At 40.6% G+C, this 18,650-nt stretch overlaps 1 pseudogene; it reads left to right on the top strand.

The window, feature by feature from the left end:
* Positions 1-2,573: 2,573 nt before the first annotated feature.
* On the top strand, positions 2,574-4,088 carry LOC119743331 (annotated as a pseudogene).
* The last annotated feature ends 14,562 nt before the right edge of the window (positions 4,089-18,650 follow it).

Raw genomic sequence — 18,650 nt, 5'->3', positions numbered from 1 at the left:
ACCAAAACTAAAACTTGTATCAAGTTTCCCTGTGCTCTTATTTGTGTTTCATTACATCAGCCCACTCAACTTTCACTCTTTAACAAGCTCCCATGTCACTCACTCCTGACTAGAATTTTCTGGCGCCAGTTTTTCTTTCATGTCTCATTCATCCCTATCTTGCTGGTTATATGTGATGGCAAGTTTCCTGAACACTCCAAATTCCAACTCTATGTAGTAAACCCATGGTACAGTCTTTGCAACAATCATCATCAAATGAAAGAAAAAAGTAATAGATTCCCTTTTTGCTGGGAAGTTCGAAAATATAACCTTTCCCCTCCATTTTATCAAGAACAGATGAATTACATGTAAGCAAGCTACGGTACATTGGACATTTGTGAAGATTTAGTACAGCTTAATATAGATTACAGCTCCCTTGTGAGTCTTGTTGGAATGAAAAGAAATACACACATGGGCAATTCTAGCATTATGAAGCGATGTTTAACGTCCAAGACAGAGCCAGTTAACCGTGATATCTAATTGATGATTCCTTTCTTGATACTTTGTAATCGCCAGACCCAAGGGCGGATGGCCCCTCCCCCAAAAAACGAACCCATGGTTTTTTTTTTAATGTGACGTCGCAATAAAGGCAGGTACTGTGTACACCATCATCTTTTCCTCAAAAAGATTAACACAGATCAAATTCAAAAATTTTTGGGACCAACTTTTTTGAGGAATTCTTTTTGGCCCCCCCCCCTCCAAAAAAAATGTCTGTTCTGGATCCGCCCTTGCCTGCACCATAACAACATGTAGATCATGGATGTGTGAGTTTCAAAAAATAAGCTTTTAGGTTAAATCACTGAGCTTTGTAAATCCCTGCCATGAACATTACATAATGCTGAAATTGCCCTAAACTGTATCGTGTTCGATTCAGAGCAAATACTGTTGCGATATTTGCAACATTTTGCTGAAGAGATTGATTTACAACACAGTTTCAGTTTACCATCTTTTCAAAATAATATGGACACTTGACTGGTTGTACATACATGTAACTTGGTTCCACGACGCTTTTCGCAGTGCGGTCCGTGCAACATGTGCACACACAGTCAAGGGCGGATCCAGGGGGGCCAAAGGGGGCCATGGCCCCCCCCCCCAAAACGAAACCAATTTTTTTTTTTTTTTTTATGTGACATCGCAATAAAGGCAGGCAATGAGTACACCACCATCTTTTCCTCAAAAAAACATTGGTTAAAGTGGTCAGAAATTGCCTCAGATCGCACCACGGAGCATCTAGAATCCAAATTTTTTTGGACCCACTTTATTGGGGGACCAAAAATTTTTTTGGCCCCCCCCAAAATTGTGTTCTGGATCCACCCTTGCACACAGTATCATGCGATTCAAATGCTGAATACCGCAAAGAACATCTTGAAACCAAGAATACCACATCGTCTGCATCACAACTACTAAACGACCTTCTCGTCTCTCACAGCGCGCACAGTGGTTCCGAATTGGTGCACAGGCAAGCCGTCCGTCACGAATTATGCATCACAGAACGACATTCCATTGTATTCCATGGACGTGTATGTATTATACATGATTTTCTGTATTCCCCCTCAGCCGTGTGCGTGCGTTGACATCTAGAGCGAAACTTCCAAGTGTTGTTTGTGATCGTGGTTTCTGTTTTTCAAGAAACCCGAAGAACATGGAAATTTCAATGTTAAGAAAACAGAATTTTGATTTCAGAAAACGGGAAACGTAATCCTGCAAAATTATAAATTATTTCTAGAATGGGGTAACCACTGCCACAATCCTGCAAAATCCTCCAGCAATCACTGCCAATATGTTGAGACGGGGCAAGGGACATCCTGGAGCAGTGCAGAGAATTCAAGTATAATCTACCGGTAGGCCTAAATTTATGAATGGCTGAGCATATAAACAACACAAGGCCTGGCCCATAAGTCATTGACACAGTGCATCCGTAAAAAACAGCCACACATTTTTTTGCCACACAGCCACAATCCTGCAAAATCCTCCATTTTGCAAACAAAATTTTGAAGTATTTGGGAAAGGTTAGGGTTAATCAAAGATTTAACTCTTTAACTCCAAGGAAGCTTTATCAGTTCTCCAAAATCCCAACAAGACTAAATTAATATCACATTATCTGAACATCTAAAGCTACGGAAACACATGTGTTCTGAAATTCTGAATCCATCAAAGTACAATTTAATCAGGGGCTGGGATTTTGTGGCTTCGGGATAGTTTGGGTTGGAAAACAAGGCGCACATGTGCATGCAATGTATGGGAGGGAAAGACACTGAACTAAAAGGATGTATACACAAACTCAAACAAAAATGGCAATTATCACGCCAATGTCAATTATGAAACTGTGTTGATTATTTTTGTAACACTGCTGTTAAAACAAAACCAAAATAAAAAGATTAAAAATCCGGATAAATACGAACGAGCTTTAGTTTTCAACTTAATTTCTCATAAACGCACAGTGTACATTCTCTGTTAAAGGCAAAACAGGAGTGATCTTCCAATAGTGCACAAAATGTTCGGCATGACGATCAATACAACACTGTAAATGAACTATGGGTGATGACTACCAAAACAGCTCCACTCCATCAACTGGGAGGGAATGTGAACTTGACAAGCTTCGTGACAACTATCACGAGACTAAACACGGACTTCTTCAAATAAAATGGTTAAGTATTGAAATCATTGCACTGATCGGCATCCTACTCAACATAGTCTTTCTCTTCACAGTCATTCGAGTGAAGTCCATGCGTACAATCATCAACATCTACTTATCCAATCTGGCTGTGGCTGACTTACTCTTCCTTACATATAGCCGTCTGTATGCACTGTTTATTCAACCAATAGACGCCTTGCAAGTTGCAGCCCGGGGTGTTCGTTATATGCTTATAACGGTTTGTAATTTCTTTGTGGTTACCATAGCAGCTGAGAGATTCTCTGCAGTGCACAGACCTTTAACACACAAAGAAAAAGCCTCTAAATCTCGAGCAGTAAAGATATCGGCAGGGCTCTGGGATCCAACAATTATCGTTGCTGTGATTCTCATATTCTTACCAATAACAGACACCGTCTTCTATGAAATAATCTTTTGGATTGCTCACCTTATCAACATTGTCTGTTTAATAGCAACTCTTGCTTTGTACATCTATGTAGTAGTGAAAGTCCGCAAGCAATCAGCCCTGCTGCCAAAGCGTCCCAAGCGAGCAGGCAAGGTCCTCCGTTTGATAATCATTAATACTGCTGTGTTCTTCGTTTTGAACTCACTAGACATTGCAAGTGCAATTATTAGAATCATACGTAACAGTTATACTAGACCGACCCAAGAGGTTGAATATCTAGAACTTGCAGAAAAACTACAAGCTCTGATTATATCTAAAAACATTCTGCAACTTATCAATAGCTCGATCAATTCCCTGGTCTACAGTGCCACAAATGCTGACTATCGTGATGCTGTAGTCAAGGCTTTCTCTTTCCTCAAACTGTGCTGTCGTTGTTGCCCAAGACGGAATATCAGCCAACCATCGCAGCCAGGGAAGCAGATTGAGCTTCGTGTGATTCCACAGGCAGAAAATGACCAAGAGCACAATGCTGCCAGGCCAAGCAGCAGCAAGCCACCAAGCCAAGGGCATGCACAACACACAGAGAGTCAGCAGTCACTCGACAGCTGTCAAGAACAATTATGTTCCAGGCAAAGCAGCAGCAAGGCATCCACGCACAGTCAGCAGCATGTTCAAGTGCATGTTGAGGTGCATGCACATGTTAATGCAGAACCAGCAGGGACCCCAGCGCTTGCAAGTTCTCATCAGGAACAATGCTCTAGTCTGACTGACTGCAAGCCATCCATGCAAGGGGAACAGTGTGTACATCCAGAACCAGCAGAGAGCCAGCAGTCACTTGCAAGTACTCGGGAACAATGTCCTGGGCTGACTGGCACTGAGCCATCAGCACAATGGCAGCAGTATGCACATCCAGAACCAGAAGGGAGTCAATTGGAAACTTGTCAAGAACAATGTTTTCTGGTCACTGATGAGTGCAAGCCATCCATGGAAAGGCAGAAGTGTGCAGAGTAAGCAGGTAGTGAACAATCACTTGCAAGTAACTCTGAAACAATGTTCCAGGCACAACAGCAGTGTGAACCTTAAACTTAAATTAGAAATACAAACTACATATCATGTACATTTTATTTACAAGGTGAGCATAATTTGTGGAAAGTTCTAGCTAAAACTTTTGGATGAAACTTTGTACCATGCAATGCATTAAAGTTTGCCAGCTTGTTTCAGTTAATTAAACATTTTCGCAAACAACCTTGGTGTCCCCTTTACACGAGGAACGCAAGAAATTATGTTTTCACACCCCAAAAAAATCAATCATGCCATTAGGCCCTAATTGATCAGTAAATTGTGTGTTTGGTTTGCTACCAGAGAACTAAACACGAAAATAAAACAAAACTGTTTTGGTTTGGCTATAATGTAATGTGAGTCATTTTAAAGAAGTGACTTGAGTTGAGTCGAGTCATTATGTCATAAGTCGAGTCACAGTGTGAAGTTGAGTCCAGTTGAGTCAAGTCAAATAAATAGCTCGAGTCGATTCGAGTCACAAATATTTGAACTCTTTATAACAAATGAAGACAAGAGAGAAAGTCATTTGTATCAGTCACTTTAACAAGTAGTGAAACTGCTGTCTTAAAGGCTAACTGGTTTTGCTTCGGGTTTAGAATTTTGTTCGCTTATCTCCGACAACATCAAAACCAAATTGCATTACATGTATATAAAATACAAAAAAAATTCTGATTATTTAAAAGTGGGCATGTACATGTATCTGTTTAATTGTTAATAGTAAGGCATAAATCTAACCGGCATTCGAATCCAAGAGCTGAATAAGAAATTGCCCAAAGCCAATGATGAAACCATGAATTGGAACATGTATTTTGGGACAGTATTTTGTGCAATCAAGAACCACAAGGTGGGAGTCTGTAAAAATGATGTATGTTTGTACATGACAAGCGGCCGCTATACCGTACTGTATTCACATGTATGTATTGACGTGAACAAACATTCTGCACCGTAAGTCATCGCAAATATTGTATGCAAAGTTTTGCCTTTATTTTGGGACTTGAGTCTTTGAACTTCGCTCGAGTCTTCTGATGAGGGACTCATATCAAGTTGAGTCTTTTACCTTAAGGGAATTGAGTCTAGTTGAGTTACTAAAATTTGTGACTTGAGTCGGACTCCAGTGGAGTCACTGACATAAGTCATAACAACTCTGATATTTGGTGTTCCCTTTATGAGGAACCGTTGATTTTGTGTGAATAAGGATGTTTTGAGAGTGAACATGATTCTGTATTCCTGGAAAAGAACTTATAGTTAAATTATATCCTTTTTTTAAGATCTTAAAATATGTATTTTACATAGCAAATTCAAAACAGACTTCAAACAAATAAGCCAGTTCATGAATTTTGGACCTAAAAAGTACATGTAAATGTCACAGATTGGCCTCCTTAACTCTTTCAGTGCCCGCGAAATTTGAAAAGTTTAACCCTAAAGTGCCCAACTTCGAGCGTTTTTTTTATAATTGTTCAAAATTCTGTAAAATAAGAAGTAAATAAGTTTTACTCACTAAATTTGTTGTGTTTGCTCTCTGGTATATCCTTGGTACATGTATATTGGAAAGTCAATAGTACATGTAGTCACATACATAGTGATTCACCCTGAAACACTATCCTGCACACAGGGGAATTCCGCACTTTTTGCAGAAAATACGAATGTCAGTGCTGCGCCCTCTCGCAAGAACTCAAATATGAAACAAATAAATACAGGTCATACCTGAGTGAAAATGATTAGAAAGAGCGAGAGCTCCCCCTTGTGACAACATGCTTACTCTACCTTGTACATGTACGAGGTTTGGCGATTTTAAGTACGAACATTACCTCGTACATGTACGAGGTTGGCACTGTCAAACTAACATACGTACGACTTTGGCACTGAATGAAAGAGTTAATGAAAACATTATCATCAACCAAGGTGTTTGTTGTGATTTTTGTAAATTAAGTAAAATGTTCAATGGAATGTTTGAGAATGAATAACCTGAATGATGATCAGTTGGCTACATGTACATGTATACTAATCTATTTCCCTTAAATTGCCAAATTGTTGTGTAGACAGAATACCAGTGATAGCACTTAACAATTGCAACACTACTAACAAAACACAGTTCTAAATAAAGTGCATATCACTGTAAGTTCCTCACATGTTTCATGTGCGGGATACTGTTATAAGATTTGAGGCTTTGCATGGTGGAGTACCGGTATCAGTATCGTTTTGGTTTGCGGTAACACCATGTGGTAATACGTACTGCTCAGTAGATATTATACTCTTGTGCATGCAATGGTTTCGCACAAGTACTGCATGAATTTTGCATTATTCTGTTTTTTAAGTTGAAATGAGCAAAACGTCATATTGTCTTTACTACCGACAGAAATTACCTTTAACTATGAAACCCAGTTTGTAATTTAAAAGATTTACAGTCAATGCTTTTTGCGCGTTTAAATAATTAGATTTGTTTTAAATTCTATTATTTTTTAAGCAATACGAGAGCTTTCCCTTACGAAAAATTAAAACAACACTCCATGTTTCATTATGGAACACATTTTTAAAAATTTCAAATAAAATGTGGCCGAACTATTATTCAGATGACCAAAATAACCAATGAAGTATTTTTTTCTCTCAAAATAACACATGACAGTAGAAAATTCATTAGTAGAAAAGAATATTAATTAATTCTTGAAGAGGACAGGCAGCACAGGTTTTTGAAATTGTTCTCTTTGTTTAGTGTTATCTACATTTACAATGTATTGTAATCTACATGAAAATTGTGAAGTAAGCAATGAAAGATTGAGTGAAAATTTCAGTGAATGTTACTTTCCATAAGGCCAAAAAAAAAATAGTCGGTCTCTGGTCAGACCGAAGTTTCGGAATTGATGCGGCGACGCTTTTTTTTTCTTCTTTTTTTTGGTGGCTTTTTTTTTTTTTCAAGCTTGAATTGTACAGACAAGGTGGGTACTATTTTGCTTTTTTGTGTCCTCAATATACATTGGTGTCCTCCATAATTTGCCTTGGTGCCCTTTATCATTTGCCTTGGTGCAATTTCCCCATTTCTTGGTGCTCCTTTGGTACAAAAATTGTTGACGCGCATGATTAAAATTGACCGGGCACTGACCAGAGACCGAGTATTTTCTTTTTGGGCCTAACTATTAAATGAACAAACTTAAACTAAAAGTTTACCCTATCATATGTGCACAACCAGGAGCATATAATAAACACTGAAAACAAAATTAGATCTTAGATTTCACGTCAATGCCAGTAACAAAACTGAGCTGTCTATAACTTTATTTACAGCTACTGCTATCATGGGATATGACACATGTACCTACAAGAAAAAGAATGTATACAAATATAAAGAAAGGTTCTGTTTCAACTGCACATTTCTCCTGGTCTTACATTCACTGTGAGTATAAAACCGGAGTGATCCTGCACAAAGGCAGAACACTCTTCTGCATCTGAATAAAATGTTGGATATGGACAGTAATGCTACACTGTACGTGGGTGATGGCTACCAAAACACCTCAATTGAAGTTGAAAAGCTTCTTGATAACTTTTACAAGAGTCTAGGCAGAAGTCGACAAATAATATGGTTAAGTATTAAAATCATTGCACCGATCGGCCTCCTCTTAAACTTTGTCTTTCTCTTCACAGTCATTCGAGTGAAGTCAATGCGTACAATCATCAACATCTACTTGTCCAATCTGGCAGTGACTGACTTACTCTTCCTTATAACTGGCTTTATATGGGCATTGATTTCACCCATAGAGTACAAGTTCTTAAGGCATAAAGCATTCGCATGTGTCAAATACACGCTTGTTGCTGTTTCTAATTTCTTTGTGGTTACCATAGCAGCTGAGAGATTTTCTGCAGTGTGCAATCCTCTGGAATTCAATAAAAAATCCTCTTATTCTCGAGCAGCAAAGATATCAGCAGGACTCTGGGTGCCAACAATTATTGTTGGTGGGATTCCGATGTTCTTACCAGAGACTTTCTTTGATGAAGCTATGTTTTGGATTCCTTCCTTTATCAACATTGTCTGCTTTGCAGTAACTCTTGCTTTGTACATCTATGTAGTAGTGAAACTATGCAAGCAATCAGCCCTGTTGCCAAACCGTCCCAAGCTAGCAGGCAAGGTCCTACGTATGGTTATCATTAATACTGCCATTTTCTTCATTCTGAACTCACTGGAAATTGCAACTTTAATTACTGCCATTGTGGTCAATAATTATGCTTGGCCTGCACAAGCTGATGAATATGTAAACCTGGGGAAAAAAGTACATGTCCTGACCATATGCATAGAAATCTTCAGACTTATCAATGGCTCAATCAATTCCCTGGTCTACAATGAAACAAACGATGACTATCGTGCAGCTGTAGTCGAGGCTTTCTCATTCCTGAAACTGTGCTGTCGTTCCAGCCCAAGACGGAATCCCAGCAAACCATCGCAGCCACGGAAGCAGATTGAGCTTCATGTGATTCCACAGGCAGAAAATGACCAGGAGCACCGTGCTGCCAGGCCAAGCAGCTAAGCAAGCCACCAAGCCAAGCGCATGCACAGCACACAAGAGTCAGAAGTCACTGGACAGCTGTCAAGAACAATGTTCCAGGCAAAGCAGCAGCAAGGCATCCATGCACAGTCAGCAGCATGTTCAAGTGCATGTTGAGGTACATGCAGAACCAGCAGGGACCCCAGCGCTTGCAAGTTCTCATCAGGAACAATGCTTTAGTCTGACTGACTGCAAGCCATCCATGCAAGGGGAACAGTGTGTACATCTAGAACCAGCAGAGAGCCAGCAGTCACATGCAAGTACTCAGGAACAATGTCCTGGGCTGACTGGCACCGAGTCATCAGCACAGGGGTAGCAGTATGCACATCCAAAACCAGAAGGGAGTCAATCTTTGGAAAGTTGTCAAGAACAATGTTCTCTGGTAACTGATGAGTGCAAGCAATCCATGTAAGGGCAGCAGTGTGTACAGTCAGCAGATAGTCAGCAGTGTTTTCCAAGTTAGTGTACAGCTATTAAGTGTTGTACGTATAATTTTCAAACTCTACATGTAGTTGGTACAATAAGGTGTTTCACAGTAATATGCGCCATGTTGCCCATTGGGCAATTTCACATGCGTTGCTGTGTACGCATCGTCATTGGAAAGCTTTGGCACTTCGAAGTCATCGTGCGTTCATTCTAAAATTTGCCCGCATCTAGCGACAGATGTTCTTTTTGCCCTGCAAACAAGATGGCGAGTCCCACCCGAGTGATGTTTTTCCAACTTTCACTTGGGAGGTAACACACTGAGTATACAGTGTATATACATGTACGTTGGTGAAGGGCAAAACCTAATTTGATTTTCATCACCCCGACGCAAGAAATCCATCTTATGATTGGCACATATTACCGTGAAACACCTTATTGGTGACGAGAAACGTTCACAGCATATTATCAAGAATTGAAACGTATTTTACTTTAAAGTAGGGAATTGTCAATACTTCCTGTGTCATCAGTAATGTGCAGGCCCAGAACAGATTGCAACCAACTATCAGTGTCACATTCCCTGGTTTGCCCCTCACCAAGAAATATGACCCTCAGAAGTCTGGTACACCGTCACACAAAATAAATTGTCAATTCATTCGAGTGAATTGACAATTTATTTTGTGTGACGGTGTACCAGACTACTGAGGGTTATATTTCTTGGGGAGGAGCAAACCAGGGAATGTGACAAATGGGGGCTCGTACGTCCGGGAAATGAAAAAACAAATTGAGAAAAGCTGGTAGTCTCAGGTGTGTGGTTATACACGAAAGATGTTCAAGGTGGTTTATGGAAGCCCTAGCTAGGCAGCGTGCATTGAGAAGCCCAAATTGCGATACCTATAGACAGATTGTCATGTCATGTTGGCATTTATGTAACGCGCACTAAGTCACATGGAACCAAGCTGTTGTTGCGTAAGTTATGTATTTCTGGAATCTCCCCTCACAAAGGCACTTGCCCTAGGATTAGTTTGATAGTGCTTGTATTGTTCTTGTTCATAGGGCTATCTAGCTCAATCTGCATGTCTGGAAGTAACAGAACGAACCAACGAAGAAACAGGGCAAGAAATACAAGAAGTTGCTGGGTGCATAACCAAAAAGTCATCACTATCAGGCCTCGATCTTTACCGCGGCCACCGCGGCCAATGGCCGCATGCCCTTCCAACTTGGCCGCAATGCCCCTTCAAAAAATACACGTCGCGGCCAACTTGGCCAGCGTGCCCTTTTTTCATGTTTGTATTTTACCTCTGCATGTCCCGTCATGACAATCATACATCAAGAATATTGTGTAGAGGATCTGTGTATACAAACACCATTCAACAAACGTCTAGTTGCGGCGAAAATAATACACGTCTTTTTATGCTTATCGTAGTTGTGTTCGTACGTACATACACCGTACCCCGGCGCGCAGCCCTTCCCGATCTCCCGGCTACGGCCCAACATACGACGCGGTGCCACTGTACGATGTACATTATGCACATATGCCAACGCAACAACCGCTAACTGGAGCGTAATTATCATAATACACTATAGTAATATATTCAACTACCAGGAAAACTTTAGCGTTGATTGGTCAATATTGCAACGTTAATATCACGTGTATTTTCACGTGACTGACATATTGTGCGAGCAAGTTGTCAAGTTGATGAGTGCAGTGAAATCTGTTCAATGACATGTTTGTTTTCAATCAACTTTTTAGAACATTTTTATGTCTTTCTGCACCACGAAAGGTACAGAAAATAGCCCAAAAAATTTAACACAAATGGTGTAAGGCCGATACGATACTTAAAAAAATGGGGGAATTGCCACTGTGGACAAGTGACTGTCGTCATGTTTACCACGTGCCATGCTACATGACCGGCCAGGGCTGCGATGTCAAACACGGCATGGCAACACGCATCACGCGGTGAGAGGCTCAGACCACGTGTAGCGAACTGTCAAAATGGAAGAGTGAAGGCTCTTTTTAGCGCACGGTTTTTGCCGAGGCGGATGTTGTGCGTGACCTTAGAAACTAAGATAAACTGCTTGAGTTGAACTTGCTGTACTTAAAAAGATGTCTGGATGCTCGGTGGTTTTATTTTTTAAGACGGCCGGACCTCCTGTGGTGAGCGACCGTTATAACTTTTACCGTTTTAGCTAACACGGTGTCTGAACATGGCCAAATGAATGTTTCACCTGCATTAAAGGTTTATTTATTTAAAATATGAGGAAGTCTAGTCTATGTTTAAGTAGACTTGCATTGAATAGTTTTTAAAGCAGTTTGTTTATGAGTAAGGTATATGATCAATATCCTTATTCGTGCAAAGCAAATTGTTTGATTGGGTTTACCACCCGCAGGGAGACCTCTGGTCATTTTTTTATAACTTTAATTAAGATGTATTAAAAATGGAGCATTGCAGCCACATTTATTTGTTCATATAGCCCGTCTATGCATATTTTTGAAAAAAAAAGTTTTGTAATGAAAAATACAACTTTTGGAGATTCAGAATACACTTTTTTGATCCCAAAGGTTGGCAGGTCTGTGCTTATCGAGCTGCATTCGGAGCAGTTTCAACCTTGTCTCAATGGGTATCGCACAAGGCAATGTTTGGACAAAATGCAACTGCGAGTTCGAAACCCATGAGGAGGAGGTTGAGGCGGCTCCAAATGCGGCTCAATAAGCTAGTCTGGTTCCCAGACCAAAAGATTTCTGACTTTCCTGATGAATCTTAGGTCCAGTAGCCTCCGGTAATACATTGTATTACAATTTACGTCACGTGACTAAAACGGGAGGAATTCCTCCTTTTTCCGAAAATTTCCGAAGTTTCATCGACAATCGGATGATTATTTCCAAGTATATAATATAGTTTAATTAACTACTAACTGCTTATTAATTTTATTCTAAATGAGTTGATAATTCATATTCATTGCTTTCATTTAGAGAAAACTTGAAATTCAACGACGATTTTGTGCGTCAAATATACTAGGATCGTATGGGCGAACTTTTTGCTGCGTCATGTAGGGCCTACAATTTTGAATTTGACGACCGTTACCGAGATTTTCCAAAACTCGGTCTTCATTCGGCTCCGCCTGCTAACAGTGCTATTTGGGTGCCTAATTTTGAAGATTCCCGATCAACATTAGTCAATGTTATCTTACAGAAACATCAACTGTATTATTTTAACTGTATGATATTACGAAGAAAGCGATTTATTTAAAATTTTGATCAGAACATTAAAAGCTACGAGCGATAAAGCAAAATCGGAAACGAAGCTCTTTGGACATGGTGTACATTGGTACAAGAACTGAATACTCTTGATTGTTTATGTGGCCTGGAAAATAGGCGTGTATACACTGGCTGTAAATAAATGTAAATTAAAGGTTTTGAAATGATTGGCCTTGGTGCCCCCTTGAGCTGGCCTTGGTGCCCTATGGAATTTTGATGGGGCAAGGCCAAAGTGGCCTGCCCCTTTTTTGCCCAAGATCGAGGCCTGCGCTATGCGAATGTGCAGGTCAAATAGGAGAAAATTTGAAACTGTCTTTTGGGCATGAAGTCCCCATGATTAGTGTCGCGTGTACAATCGGTAATCAAATTCCAGTAAGTGACGGGTATGTAGGCAACAAAACGGTTAAGGTTCTGCGTGATAGCGAATGTAGTACGGTTGTCGTCAAACAGAGTTTAGTTAAGAAGGAACAAATGTTGGAGACAAAACAAAAGTGTGTTCTTTTAGACAGTACACGGAATGTTTCAGTCGCGCGTATTGAAATAGATTCGCTGTATTTTGTAGGAACCGTGAATGCATTGTGTATGCCAAATCCCTTGTACGATCTTATAGGGAAACATAACAGGTGTTAGAGACCCGCGTGATCCTGATCCCAGTTGGTCAGGTAAACGAAATGACAGACCGGAACAGAAATGCCAAAGCCCTCGCGACGAGAAAACAGCTGCAGTTGAGACAAGAGCGCAAAAGCTAAAGAAAGTCACAAACTTGCGTCATCTTAAAGTTCCCGAAGTGCAAAATCTCTCCGAATCTCGTACGGAAATAATTAAAGCGCAACATGAAAATCCGTTGTTGGAAAAGCTATTGACCCTCGCGGAAACAGGTCAAAGCCGATGAACGGGTAAGGATAACGAAACTAGGTATTTCGTCTCGGACGGATTACTCTACCATGAATTCGCTTCACCGTCGACAGAAAACTATCGTGTAATCACACAGTTGGTACTCCCAAAGAAAATGCACTCGAAGGTATTGAGGCATGCACACAATTCCACCATGGCAGGGCATCTCGGTATCAAGAAAACAACAGACCACGTACTTGCAAATTTCTTTTGGCCAGGCGTGCAAGGCGACATCCGAAGATACTGCGTTTCCTGTGACATATGCCAAAGAACGGTCGCGAAAGGTCCTGTCGGCAAGGTTACTCTAGGTAGAATAATAAAATACGCCATTTAGACGAGTAGCCGTTGACTTATAGGACCAATTCACGCCATCACGGAACGAGGCAATAGATACATTCTGTCTTTGGTCGACTATGCAACGCGCTATCCGGTAGCCATAGCCCTACCTAGGATTGAAACAGAATGCGTAGTAGAAGCGTTGTTTGAAATCTTCACCTCCAATGGGCGATCCAAATGAAATGCTATCAGATATGGGCGCACAATTCACCTCGGATCTAATGAAAGAAATTGGCAGACTTATGTCAATGAAACAACTGCAAACTACACCCTACCATCCAATCTGTAATGGAATCGTTGAGAAATTCAACGGTACACTGAGACGAATGTTAAGGCGCATGTGCAGTGAGAGACCTCGTGATTGGGATTGGTATATCCCTGCGTTGTTGTTTGCTTATCGAGAATCTCCGCAAGAGAGCACGGGGTACTCTCCCTTTGAGCTCATGTACGGTCGTTCAGTACGAGGTCCTCTTGCTATCCTCAGAGAGTTATGGACTGGAGAAAGATTAGATGAAGAGGTAAAGACAACTTACCAATATGTCATAGACTGGTGTGAATGGCTAGAGTCTACTTGCAAACTAGCTTGAGAAGAACTCGCAAAGTCCAGTACTCGCTATAAGAAATACTACAACGCGCGTACTTGAGATCGAAAGTTTGATAACCGCCACCGAGTATTAGTTGTCCTGCCAAGTGACGCGAACAAATTACTCATGCAATGGAAAGAGCCGTTTCCTGTATTACAGAAAGTTGCACAACGTGACTATTGTATCGAGATGAACGGTAAGCTGCGTACATTTAACACAAATCTCCTCAAAAAGTACATTGTTCAATCAGAAACCCAAAACGGACCAGAAATTACCCATGCCGCAGCAAGTCTCACCCATGTTAGCCACAGCGTGATCGATGACGAGATCGAAGAAGGAATGATGGAGGTAAAACTACTACCGATAACACAAACTGAAACTTGGCAAGATGTGCAGATCTGTGAGACTCGAACAGATGCACAGAAACAGCAACTGACAGAAACGCTCGTAGAATACGCCGACGTCTTAACCAATCTTCCTGGTCGCATTGATCTCACTGAGTATAATGTCAAACTCACAACGGATGACCCAATCTACTCCAAAGCGTATTTGGTACCATTTTCAACTCAAGATGTATTCAAGAAGGAAATCGATATCATGATCAAACTCGGTGTTGTTGAAAAATTGGAGTGGAAGTATGCCTCACCCATCGTTTTAGTGCGAAAGAAAGACGGCACAAATCGGTTTTGCGTAGATTTTCGGAAACTAAACAGAGTCACCATTTTCAATCTCGAACCAATTCCAAATATTCAAAAAAAACTCATGGCACAAGTAGGCACCGCAAAATTTTTCACGAAATTAGACCTCACAAAACGGTGCTGGCAAATACTGATTGCCGACGCAGACAAAGATAAGACTACATTCATTACCTCCCAGGGTTTGTACCAATTCACTGTGTTACCTTTCGGAACAGTGAATGCACCGGCTACTTTCACACACATGATGAGAAAATTGCTGGAAAACATACAGCATGTCGTGAATTTCATTGATGATATTCTGATATACACGGATACTTGGGAGCAACACATCGAAACAATTCAAGATGTTTTGAACCCCTTGCGCAAGGCAAATTTGACTGCTAAACCAATGAAATGTATGGCCGGATATGATTCCCTTGATTTTCTGGGCACATTGTAGGAAACGGTGTTGTAAAGCCACAGCCGGAAAAGATCACAAAAATCCTGAATGCATCTCGTCCACGAATGAAAAAGGAAGTTAGATCACTTATGGGCCTTGTGAATTACTATCACAAATTCATTCCAAACTTTTCAGCCACGGCAGTGCTGATTACAGATCTGACTAACGCCCCCCCCCCCCCCAAAAGTCTCCGGTTTCTGGTATGCGCGCGCGTCGCCTAAGCCATGCGCGTCGGCAAAATGAAAAAGTTTTTTTTTTTCAATAAAAAATGATGTCTCAAAACCGCCAAACTCACCGGTTTGACTGGAATCCTGCTGCTGCACAACTTTAACGTGTTTTTAGATGGGGTTATGATCTAGAATAAGCTTTATATGGCCTCTCTGGACTCCCATGTATTTGCACTGAGTTTAGTCGGGCACCATTTGCAGTCATCGGGAGACATTTGAAGCAAAAAAATAGGTAAAAAAACCCAAAAAAAACGCGTCCCTGCACCACTTTTTGGGCAAGCTCCATACCAGAAACCGGAGACCTTTTTTTTGGCTTAAGAAATGAAAACCAAATCATGTGAAATGGGAAGAGGCACAGGAACATGCATTTAGCTGAAAGCGCTACTTGTATCTGCACCTATCTTGCATCTGCCAGATCACAGCAAATCTTACATTCTTGGCTCAGAAACACTTGAATATGAATGTCTAGGCAAATGGATTACAAAACTGCATACTTGTACATGTTAATTGTTACTTCAATGAGGTTTTTGTGTGCCTTTTTCTGAGCAAGTTTGTTTTTAAACTTTGTCTGTGTGAAAATCTACATGAATTGGCACAAACATCTACATAAATTTGTACATGTATAACCCTACATTTTCCACTGCAGATACTTAAGTGCGATTGAAACAGATTTGAGGTTTTTAGTTGATGAAGGGTTACGATGATCCAGGCTTTGAAATATTTTAAAGAAAGTGCCAAGTTCCATATTCATGAGTGGGCAGAGTTGTATTGAGTCACTGATTTTTGCGAGTCGAGTCGAGTCGAGTCATTTTAAAGAAGTGACTCGAGTCGAGTCGAGTCATTTTAAAGAAGTGACTCGAGTCGAGTCGAGTCATTAGGCCGAAAGGTCGAGTCGAGTCGAGTCAAATATTTAGCTCGAGTCAATTCGAGTCACGATTATTTGAACACTATATACCAACATTTATGAAAGGAGGCCACAAGTTTAGCCAGCGTTCGAATCCAAGAGCTTTAATAAGAAATCGCCCAAAGCCATTGATGAAACAGCGAATTAGAAAATGTGTTTACAAATCTGGTTCCTGGATAGTATTTTGTGCGTTCTAGAATCATGAGGTGGGAGTCTGTGACACATTGTATATTTGCACAAGAGTGCTATTCGCAAAGCGAAGTGAGTATAAATTTTGCACCGTGAGTCATTGCAAATACTTTTCCCAAAGTTGTGCTTTTATTTTTGGGACTCTTATTAGCCTTCGCTCGAGTCGAGTCGAGTCTTCTGATGAGGCACTCGAGTCAAGTCGAGTCATTTGCCCTTAGGGACTCAAGTCAAGTAGAGTCACCAAAATTTGTGACTCGAGTTGGACTCGAGTCGAGTCATTGACTCGAGTTATTACAACTCTGTGAGTGGGGCAGTCATGTCATGAGCTGGAACTTCAGTGTCACTGCTGTTTAAGGACGAAAAGTTACAAAGTGTTTTGGTTTAGGTTGATGTGACTGTTTGTTCATTGTGCACGAGGCACAGGCAGTCAGTCAGATACTTTAACAACAAACTGCTACGTGTACATGTACATTTTCAATGCAATGAATTTTAGTTTCACAAGTTACACAGAAAATCAGAAAGCTGTAAATGTGAAATACCTAAAGCGATATCACAGCAACAGTAGAAACAACTATTAAAGTGTACAGGCATTGTAAAAAGTGCACTGGAAAAAAAGATTACAACTTTCTACATGCAGTTTACCATTACTTTCATATAGACATGAGGCTAGGATATTTCCAGGTTTTAGTGAAATTCATCCAATGGCCTTTAAATTCTGTTATACAAAATTACAAAAAGACCCTGAGAAATCCTCACAATGGAGAACATCATGAACTCTTAATAGAGCACAAACTGTATTATCATTATCGAGAGTTGAATGCTTAGAGAGCAAACTCACCGCAAATCCAAAATGTCTTGGGAGGTTTTGGATCTCAATTTTGAAGATCTCTGAGGTGAAGTGCTGTTGCGTCAGATAGTGATAAGGATCCGTTATGGCAGCGCCAGTCACCGGTACGTCAGAGGTGCTGGTGGAATGGTTATCTTGTGGGTCAAGACCTGATAGACAAAAACGAACAAATTAAAAGACCAACACCAATCAGATAAAATCAACTTACTTTGATTTTTTAAGCATGAGATATTTCTAAGTTTAATTATGAGTTTTCAAGTGAGACACTGCACGAGAAAATCAGTTCACACTTACAAACAGATCAATAAACTTCGAACTTTGAATAAAAAGCATTCCAAAGTTTAATAGTCTTCATATACACTGTAACATACCCATGGATAATTGAAAAATGAATGCTACAAAATATGAATGTCTTTGTAAAGTTAGAGATAAGCCTGCATATATCTTAATTTGGATGGTTCCCAAAAATTACCCATTTCTACCGTTCATAATCAGCTGTTATATAGCCTAACTGACACACAGATCCTTGTCATTTGTTCGGTGGAACTCACATTACATGACATTCGTTATTGCTCCCATTTACACCGAGGCACAAAAAGTCATATTCGCCCATGGGGAATGGGAAATACTATTCCACAGAACTTTAGGATCATTCTTCGCTCGTACCCCCCGCACTGCAAACAGGACGCTGGGATACTCTGATGAATTCACGCTCTGATTGGTTGGATTTTGCGTGACCAGTGACCTGCGCATCATCAAGGTCATGACTCTGCAAGGTTTGAAATGGTCGTTAAGACTGATTCATTACTCTTTTATTCCGGTTTAGAGATGTTTTTTCCCCGTTGAAAAGCGTAATAATGTAGGAAATGCTGTAAAACTCATGTGTTGTAAATTTACAATTCCCATCACTCGCTCAGGCTCCGTTTCGAATCACGAACGATTGCATTATGCGACGCTCAAAATTTTGTCCACATGGTCCGCAATGAAACAGAAATCACATCCAGTATGGAATATGAGCAGTTCTATGAGAATTTTCGGATAGCATTTGCCACATTGTCTAACTGCGGTCTTGAACAGCTGCAGCCAGATGCTTTATACATAGGTCATAGGCCACTTCCTTCACAAGATTCTGTGAAGCTCATCAGAGTATCCCAGCGTCCTGTTTGCAGGGCGGGGGGTACGAGC

Source organism: Patiria miniata, unplaced genomic scaffold (assembly GCF_015706575.1).
Source record: "Patiria miniata isolate m_02_andy unplaced genomic scaffold, ASM1570657v1 HiC_scaffold_6, whole genome shotgun sequence".
Lineage (NCBI taxonomy): Eukaryota > Metazoa > Echinodermata > Asteroidea > Valvatida > Asterinidae > Patiria > Patiria miniata.
Note: the sequence above shows the minus strand (reverse complement) of the source record. Positions and strands in the feature narration are given on the sequence as shown.